This window comes from Vombatus ursinus, unplaced genomic scaffold (genome assembly GCF_900497805.2).
Source record: "Vombatus ursinus unplaced genomic scaffold, bare-nosed wombat genome assembly UNPS02006779.1, whole genome shotgun sequence".
NCBI lineage: Eukaryota > Metazoa > Chordata > Mammalia > Diprotodontia > Vombatidae > Vombatus > Vombatus ursinus.
Genome location: NW_020946557.1, coordinates 6131834 through 6142396, shown reverse-complemented (window position 1 = coordinate 6142396; position 10563 = coordinate 6131834).

The following is a 10563-nucleotide window of genomic DNA, read 5'->3' as shown; positions in this document are numbered from 1 at the left end:
CTTAGAGCCTTAGTTTCCTCAGCTGTAAATTAGAAATAATACTTGTGCTACCTTCCTTGAAGGGTTGCTGTGAGGATCAAATGAAATAATATATCGCAAGTGCTTTGTAAATTGTAAACTTTCTTCAATACTACAAGAATCTGTTACATGACTGTGGAAACACCAGCCATTATATTGTCAATTTTTTCCATGCCTTAGTAGGTAGTCTTCATTTTGTGGCCTTCTTTCTGGTGATGAGCTTTTCTGAACTTAGGTTGAATTTTGCATAGTAAAGGACTTTAGTTAAAGAGACTGTAAATCACTCTATAAATTGTTTATTATTATTGTCCCTCAGGAACCTAAAAAAAAAAAATAACCCCAGTGAACTAAGTGTACTTGGTTTAATGGTTAGGGGAATCATATGATCATAGATTTATAACTGGAAAGGTCTTCAGAAGCTATTACTCCAATCCTCTCATTTTGTAGAGGAAAGAAGCCTGGGGACGTGTCAAAGATTCACAACTAATACAGAACAGTGATAGCGTGATTTGAATCCCTATCTTTTGACTATAGAGCTAGTGTTCTTTCCACGAATCTTTACTGCCTTTAGGACCTTATACCTAGAAATCAAGAAGCCAGCCTAACCCCAGCTTGCCGAATTGGAAAGAACATCCAATTGGCAGTCAGGAAACCAGAGTTCTAGTCCAGATTCTGTCATTAATGGGGTATTTGAACCTGTACAAGTCATTTCATCTCTCTAGATAGTTACTTAATCTCTTTGCTTCCTCAAGTGTAGCTGAGGTCTAACATTGTGTACTTCTCTAATCTCTGCTGCCAGTCACTTCCCGATGCATAAAGGCAGTGATCTGGAGCTGGAAATGCCCCTCAGAATGGAGAAGAAAAGATGTTGTCTTGGCATTTGATAAGTCTATCACAGAGGTGTCAGTGTGGGCAGATTTCCAAGTGCTGCTGGAGCCAAATGAAAATGTATTGGGGAAATATTTAACAAAATTAATAAAATACAATAAGACATAGATAATATCACACTTTAAAATTAAGTCAATGTGTGGCCTGCACAAATCTTTATGTATGGCTTAGTGGTCCCCTGTTTCTAGGATCCTGTTACCTTCAACCTCTTTGCAATAGCTCTAACATGCAGTGACACATTTATTGAACAAACACTCTGGCATTTCTCCTTTACATTCTCAATCATTCATTGTTTTTCAGAGGACATGAGTTCCTATGGAAACACCTTGTATTTACACCTGAATTTGCAATGCTCTGTAATAGTACCCTTACAACAGATGGTGATTTTCAGCTAGACTTTTCAGAAGATTTTTTGTCCAAAATTAGTCTGTCCTGTATTACATATTACATTAGGAAGTCACCCCCTCGAGGGGAAGTACTATTGTTTTCTGTCTTTGAATTGACAGAATCCAGATTGATGCCTTCCATACAGAGGAAGTGGGTTCAAGTTCATCCTCTGACATTATCTGTGAAACACTGAGTACCTCCTTAGGCCTCAGTGCCATGATCTATAAGATGGGGGAGGGGCATAGCCTAGATGGTGTCTGAGGTTCCTTCCATTTCTATATTCATGATCATGTGATCTCTGCCCATGTGTCTTCAGGATAGAACTGACTTCAAGGATATGGTTCTAGTGTTTTTCTTGTCAGCAGGAATGACGGAAACCAGAGAACAGGCTAATTAAACACTTTTAACTGTAAGGGGAAACAAAAACTTCTGTGGAGACTTGCTCAGTCTGAACAGTAAACTGGAAACTGGGGATTTTTTTGGCTCTTACATTTGTTCTCATGTTAATTCCCTCTGCAGCTTTTGGCACCTTAGCCAAGTATCATTTCAAGCTTTCAGTCTGTCAACTATGGGTAATTCTCAGCTACCTAGCAGTGCTGTTGTGGGAACCGATTAATATTTATGAACACATTTAAGTTGAAAAGTGCAGTATAAATATTGTCACATGAATTTAAAAATTGTTTCCTATAAAGCATTATACACAAAGGAAAATAAGCCATGTATTGTGGTGTCTATCTTACAATACTCTTTAAAATGGCAATCAGTTATACTCTATCTTTCTCTTTCTCCATTAAAGAGTTTGGTGCTATGGTTACATAATGTTATCTACAGTGATCTCTATTCAACTCAATGTTCACTACTAGCTTTTTTTTCCAGTCATTTTGTAGCTTCTTTCCATTGTGTATGCTCATTACATCTTAAATTCCTTACTCAAAAGAATGTATAAATCATTCATTATGATCGTCCTCTATTAAAACATGGGTCATATGCAGTGAAAAACCTTTATCGTCTATAACTATTTCTTCTATCTCTTTCTTAATGGAATAGATGCATTTCAGCAAAGTTTTCTGTAAAACAAATTTGATAGGTGGATCCTACTATCCATTTGGCAGAAGATAAAAATCAGAGATATGTTGGGATTTTAAAAATATTAGCTTTTTCATGTATGTGGGCAGTCCAGAGGACTTAGCTAGTACCGGCTTGCAGCTCTAGGGGACTTGGCTTCAAAAGTGTTCTTGTCTTATTGTACCTGACCCCACTTTTTATTCCAGAAATTGCTTCTATCAATATAATTATAATTCCTGGTGATTGGCTCATCCTTAGTATTTATCCCCAATTTATTGATGCAGTACCAAATCCCTATTGGGCAACTCCTTAGTCCTGTGAGCTGATGGGTGTAGGATTTGTGAGGTTTTGCGTAAAGGCAGCATGGTAGAGTAGATAACATGCAGATTGGATCAAAAGACCTTGATTTGAATCTTAGCTCTGCTTCTTACTGCCTGTGTGATTTTGGCAAATCACTTGAACTCTCTGGGCCTCAACTCCTCATCTGTAAAGTGATGGTCTTTAAAGTTTCTTCTAGGTCTAACTGTATGATCCTGTAACTCATGCTACTTGAAATTATATAAAATGGTATGAAAAGCCCACACCCACAGCCACTCTTTAGGTCACTTCACCTGGGACAGTAAGTACTTAACTATTTCTGAAATCTCAAGGTTGGCAAATGCTCTGTGTTGAAGATATCAGGAATCTTGGGACCTTGAGAGGGACTGCATGGCTGATCATACACATTTTCCTGTCTTATATCTTTCACCTAAAAATACTGTGCTGTAATGAGCACAGTATCTTCCTAGGCTCAACCCTGTTATCTGAAGAGTATTGATTGGGCACACTGATACATTATAATAAAATCATACTTCAAATGCAGCAAACCTTGTCAATTTGGATGTAAGGAAAAATTAATATTATATGAATTGAATTAAAAACAATAACTCATATTTATATAGTACTTAAAGGTTTGCAGAGTACTTTTTCATGATAACCTGGGAGATAAATATATAAAGGGGGTGGGTTCAAAGTCTAAAAAGGTTTTATCTCTCTGTTTTTCTCCTTCCCATTAATTTACATGGAAGATCAGAAATAATCCCAGGACTGGGAGAACTGGGGGCCTCAGATAATTTTTTTGTGGTTTGTTACAAGAGTAGACTCTAAAATGATGCTAAATAGATACAGTTTAGCTATCAAATATTAGGAAAGGGGTTATAAAGGTTTTCTAATTTTAAGTCAGAGATTTGAGAAAGACACACAGCCCTTGGTAAGTAGGAAGTTGAGGTTAAAAATAGGCTTAGTGCTCAGTAGATACTCTTAGCTGACTGGCTGTTCTGTGTTCCAAAAAACTTAATTCCTGGTACAAGCTACCTTCTTTCAGAGAGGAAATACCTACTACAGCTACAGATCTGAGACATGACAGACCCTTCTAATGGGAAAAATATTTTTCCCTAACCCAATGACTGAGTGTCTGAGGGCCTGACAAGAATTTTAGCTTAATGCTCTGGATTTTGAGCTGAAAGGCAAAGATGTCAGAATCTACTCTTTCTCTTGTAGGAAATGGATAGCATCTCAACCGAGGACTTAGTAAAAGCAGAAACTGGAAGCAGAGAAAAGTCCCATAACCTTGTGACTAGTAGAACCATATCTGCTAGTGCTCAGCAGTGGCAATGATTCACTGAAGCACAGCAAAACAGTGGACAGGAAAGAGAATCAGAAAACTATGCCTGTAAGAGGTTATATACCATGCCTACAAACTCAACAGAGATTATATGCCTAGCAGAGACATTGTGCTGGGCTTGACCATTCATGAGCAGTGTGATATCACTACCAGAAGATGTCAGTGGTCTTGTCATATCAAAAGTATTATATGCCCCTCCATTTATGTGTCTTGGCCATAAATGTGCCCTTGCTTTATGTTATCTGTGTGTCTCTCCCTAAGTAATTTGCAGGTGTCCGTTGTATGTCTCTTCTTGAGTAGTTCACAGATGTCCTTTCTTTCCATTAATAATGTCTCTATTTACGGAAGAGTGGTCTCTAATTTTATGGGAAGGAGAATTGCTTTTTATTGCTATTTTCCTTACTATGCCATTTCATTAAGTGCCTTTGCTTTCAATTAGTTATGTTCTCTGGCTGACAAGTAATGTAAACACTTGTGAACTATAATTTTAAGTAGATGTGGGGATCCACATAATACCTTGAACATGGGATAGCTTATTTGGATTTACCCACATAAGTGTTGGGGGGGCACCCCTATGTTTGGTAGATAGTGCAGGTATTCTTAGCCACATTGGGCCAGTCATTTACAATTCTGTAGCCAGTCTAGAGATATAGGAGGTGACCAAATGAAACACTCACAGTTATAGTTTTAGGCAAAGTTTATTGCAAAAATATCCAGATCAGGAAAAGTAACATCAGTTATAAGGTGGCTCTGGGCCCTAGGATTCCCAATTTCTAGTTACCTCCCATTAGAAGGGCTTGACATCATTCCTTGGGCTTTTCTCTGGGAGGCTCACAACCCTACTCCAGGGGAAAGTCTGGTAAAAACAACAATGGTACTAAAATTGTTCTTAATAATGATGATGGGGCAGTGAGGATATGATCATGCCCATGCTTTAGGTAGATAAATTTGACAGCTGTTTGGAGGGTGGACTGGAGTGGGAAAAGGCTTGAGGTAGGGTGACCAACTAGAAGATTATTGCAAAAAGCCTAAAGGTAAGGTGATAAAGGTCTATTTCAGGGTGGAGGTTGTGTTAGAGGAGAGCAAGGACATATGAAAGATGTTACAAGTCCAGAATAAGTACAGAACTTGGCAATTGGTTAGATATTGGGGGTAAAAGAATGCAAAGTTGAAGATTACATCTAGATTTCAGGACTGGTTGATGGGAAGGATGGTTGTTCTTTTCACAGGGTGCATATTTGATGAAGAGCAGATCTTAGACTTACATACTGCCCTTCTTGCCATGACTATTGAGTCACTACAGTATAAATATCCATGATTAGTGTCACTTGCCTCTGCTCCCTGACTATTGACACAGACACATTTATATTCACCAAATTAGACTTAAGGGAGGTACACAATAATGAAGAATAAAAAATGATCTTCTGGATCTAGAATAGAAAACCTAAGTACTGGAATAGGACACTCAGATTTTGCAGTTTTCCTGCAGTCTTTTCAGAAGTTCAAAAATTACATCTTCCAGCACTTCCTGGACTGTGACTTCCCTAAATAACATTTTTAACTAATCCTAGGATATAGGTCAGTTTTGTAAGTCACTTTAGTCAGAGAAAGGGGGGAAATGGGGAGAGCACCTGCAGATAGCTATAGCTAGATTGACTATTGAACATGTAGGAGTTCAGCCCTTGCCTTCAAAAGAATTCTACCAATGCCTGTTGGTGGATTATAGTAGATAGATGACAGAGTAATTTATTAGTTGCTTATTAAGTGCCAGGCACTGTGCTAAGTGTTAGAAATCCTTATAGAAGCAAACAAGATAGCCCTTGCCTTCAAGGAGTTTACATTCTAGTGGGGAGAAAATAACACTTTAAAGGGTGCTGGAAAGAGAGAGAAGAAATGGATACCTGTGTTGGACCACGTGCAGAGTGACAGTGATATGGCCAGAGAAGGTAAAAGGTTCACTTGCCAGGGCAAGAGTGAGAGGGAGACAGGAGGATAGTCCTATTTTCTTTTGGTGTGGAGATAGTAGGAAAGTGACTTACACATAGTCAGTGTATTAAAATATGACTGAGATTTGGTAACCCTTGGAATATCCAACTCTCTTTGTGGACCTCATTATAGCCCCTAATATTTGCAGACCAGCTCAAGGTTGGCCTATTTATTGCCAGAGTAGAGCCAGCCTTTTAGGAGCAATTATTTGTGTAGCTGCATTTTCCTAGGTCAAAGATAGGGACCCAAGGGGTGGCAATAAAGCATATGTGCTGAAATCTTCTCATATTCTTTGCCAATGATTAAATTCATTCGATTAGTATCAATAAACCATATAGTTAGATAAAATGGTGAGCAGAGATGGTCAGAGTGGGGTTGGGAGGAAGATCATACTTGGAGTCTGCTCCAACACCAACTTTTTGCCAAACTGGAGAAATATCAATTTGGAGATGGAATTCTTGGAACCCTTCATGGGCTGGCAGAGAGTCATAGATTTTCAAAGGTTGTTTGCTACATGGTAGTAGAGGAACTCCTTGACCAATGATCTGAAATGATTCCTGGATTTTGTGGGATATTAGCAAGATTCATTCTTCAGGTTTTTGTCTGGACAGATTCCCTGACAAATCTTTTCATTGCCTCAGTTTCCTTATCTTTAAATGGTGATAATAATAATATCTACCTCGCAAGGCTGTAAGGATCAAATGAAATAATGCATGTAAAATGCTTTGTAAATTTGAAGTGCTATATAACTGATAGTTATTATTTTTTGTTGTTGCTTTTGTTGTTATTGTTGTGTGCACAGGCAGGGGCTATTTCACTCTTGTCTTTATACCATCAGTACTTAGGACTGTGCCTGTTGCATAATAAGTACTTGATAAATGCTTGTTGATTGATTGTCTTTTGCTGTATTGCTGCATAAATTTATTTTGATGTTTTTCCTGGAAAACATCCAAGTAAACATACTTTCTTTGGGGATCAAACTCATACTTGTGTGTTATTTTGTGTTTCACCTGACTCAAGCCAATCCCTTGGTAGTTTAGGTTCAATACTGGAATGAAACGAGGCACTGCTAGGTCTTTCAGTAGTCAATAGAAGGATATCTACAGTTATGTTTATTTACATAACTTCGTAGCAGAAGAAACAACATTCAACCAGAATGTGCACCAAGTTGTTGGTGGAGTTACGAATGATCCAACCATTCTGGAGAGCAAATTGGAGCTATGCCAAAAGGGCTATAAAACTGTGTATACTCTTTGATCCAGCAATACCACTACTAAGTCTGTATCCCAAAGAGATCATAAAAAATGGAAAATGACCCACATGTACAAAAATATTTGTAGCAGCTCTTTTTGTAGTGGCAAAGAATTGGAAATTGAGGGGATGCCCAGCAATTGAGGAATGACTGAACATGTTGTGGTATATGAATGTAATGGAATACTATTGTACTGTAAGAAATGATGAGCAGGCAGATTTCAGAAAAATCTGGAAAGACTTACATGAACTGATGCTGAGTGAAGTGAGCAGAACCAAGAGTCTTAGATAACTGCCTGGGGGTTCTGAGGGGTTAAGTAAATTTGCCCAATCACATATCCATATTTGTCAGAGACTGCATTTGATCCTAAGACTTTCTGGATCAAACAACATGCTGCCTTTCAAAGATTTTGATTATAGGTAAGCAAAATATCATTTTACTATATTTTTGATGTCCTGTGCCATTTTGTGGGACAATTTTTGGAAGTTACAGATCTGTAATTTCATCTGTTTAGAGAATTTACTGGAAACTCCCTCCCCTCATGATTATTGACAGCTCATCTTTAACTTATGGTTTGCTTGAGGGGTGCTCATAAGTTAAGGGAGTTGTCCAGAGTCACACAGCTAGAATGTGGTCGGACTCTAATCCCACATCTTCCTGATTGCAGCCAACCTTCTTACTACTATGCCGTGTTTTCTCTCTTTGTTGGATGCATATTGATGAAAATTCATTCTAAGGTACTTATTAAAAATCCTGGTCTTTAATTTTCTAATTGTAACATCCATTCTGTTATATATGGTACTTATTATAGGTTTTATTTCTAGTTACCCAAAACACTTCTTTTAATTTTACTGTTAGTCATTGTTTATGAGGATACTTTGATCTATTTTCTTTTTAAGTCTAGAAGCACAAATTGAAACAAGACAGCAAGACAATAGTCTTTAATATGAACTGCACAAACCTGAATATACTTTCAGACCTTGAGATAATCTAATACCACAACAAAATATGGCAAATGTACTACTTATGTATCAAGGAGGAAAAAGTCCTGCTGGACAGGAAATTCTTGAAGCATTGCCCATTGGTTTGGCAAGGGCATCTGAAACTCTAAATCTGAGAATTTAGTAAATGAGTTTTCTTTGTTTCTATATATCATCAAATATCTGTGCGATTATAGAAATACAAGAAATGAAATTTTGTGATATGGGAGATAATCCTCGCATATACTTTAAAAAACTTATAATACTCTAATTTGTTATAGGATTTAAAAATAATTTAATTATGAGATAACAATAGGATTTTTCTGAGGCAATGGGACTACCCATTCCTTCTGCAACACTATATTCTCTCATTTCTCTTTCTACTACACTGACCATTTTTGTCCCCTTCATTGGTTTTTCTTCGTCTTTCCACTCTCTAAATAAGAGGGCCCCCTAGGCTTTGCCCTCGGTCTCCTCTTTTCTTTCTACATTTTCTTATTTGGTAAACTCATCTACTTCCACAGCTTCAACTATCACCTTTATTAATATGACTTTTTGAAAATACGTCTTTCTTCTGAGCATCATACTTGCAGTTCTGGCTGTTGTCTGGAGATTTCCACCAAGAAGTCCTTACACGCAACATACCACAGACCAAATGTTTCAGCAAGACCTTTCTACTTTCTCTTTCCTGAAACTTGATATTCCATTTTCCTCCTCCACACATTTGTACAAACCATCTGTTATGCACATAATGTACACCTTCCCTGCCTCTGCCTCTGCCTTTTAGAATTTTGATCTTCCTTCAAGGCTTGCTCATAGATAACTTCTTACATTAAGCCTTTCCTAATCCATCAGTTATTAATTATGTCTTGTTCTTCAAATTGCCTTATGTTTACTTCTCCATACACATATGACATTTCCCCACTATAATATAAACTACTTGAAGGCAGAGACAATTTTGCTTTTGTCTTTGTGCAGCAGAGATCACCTAACACATCTAGCAACTTCTGGTGAAACACGCTGAAAGTATTTAGCATTTTGGAATTATTCAGCAAACTTTTCATAGGACCTTGGTCCCATTGTGACAGTGGTGCCTCAGCAGTTAAAAAGGAGAGATCAGTTAGGTCTCATTTTCTTTCTTGTTTCTGGAATATGTGGCAAGTAGCTGTCCCTTCTTAGGCTTCCCAGAAGGGGTCAGGGAGAGCCAATGTTTCCCCCCCATTCTGAAAGCATGTCGAGCACATAGACGCCAAAGTGGGGACTAGACTTGGTAAATCGATTATGGCTCTTGAGCTTCTGGCTGCCATTTCTGCTTTGTGAAGCATAAGTGACCAAAAGATGATATTGAGATGGACAGTTCCAGATTAGAACTAGCCCCATTAGTTTGAGAGGCCAGAGTTCCTGGGTTCCTCAGCTTGAGTTGCTTAGAAGCAGGAGAATTTATTTGTTAGAGAGGTTGACTACCAGCAGGAGCCCTTACCTGGCTTGACAAGATGTGGACTTAGAGGGAATTCTTTAGAAAATTCAGTCCCATAAACTGCTTCATGTGTTGAAATTTAATTTTTAGCCTCCCAATAAATATGACAAGAGTTATGTTTCTGTTGCTGCTTATTAAAGTGTTGCTGTAATTGAGTGCTTATGAATCTTGGGTGTTTTTAGCATTTCTGTGGTATAGAAGAAGTAAATAGCTGTCCCATACATGATTTGTACACCATGTACCTTTCTACTTCTCTGTTTTGAGGAGGTCCTAAGCACAAGCCAAAACCTAAGGGTGCTTTAAATTTCTCCTGTGGCTCTGAAGTGGGGATGTAAAGTACCAAAGGGCAAAAAAAGATACTAATGCTGTTTTTTTTTGGGGGGGGGCAAGTTCCCAGTATCATATGTGTGTGTGTGTGTGTGTGTGTGTGTGTGTGTGTGTGTGTCCAGAGCTGAGAAGGGGCCCTTTAGTGGAGAGGGACAGGGCAAGAATTTCAAGTAGTGATTATTTGTATTGCTCTTTTCCTTACATTCTAATCATAGAGTAATTGGGGGTTTTGAGTGGCATGACTAGACCACTTAAAATGGTATCACAGGCATGGGACATGTTGGGGACCTGTCAGGGAGACAGGAGGAGTGGTGCCTGTGTAGACTCCCAGATCCCCATGGTTGGAGCTCATGGGTTGGAGACTCCATTCCCTGCACCTAGAACTGAAATGGATGAAAGATGGAAAAAATCCAAAGACTTCTATATCTTAGGATCATTTGTTCTAAGGTGGGGGAAGGGAAGGACCTAGGGCCCAACCCCTTTACCACATGGTCTTAGTGTCTGTGAGTGAAGGATTCCT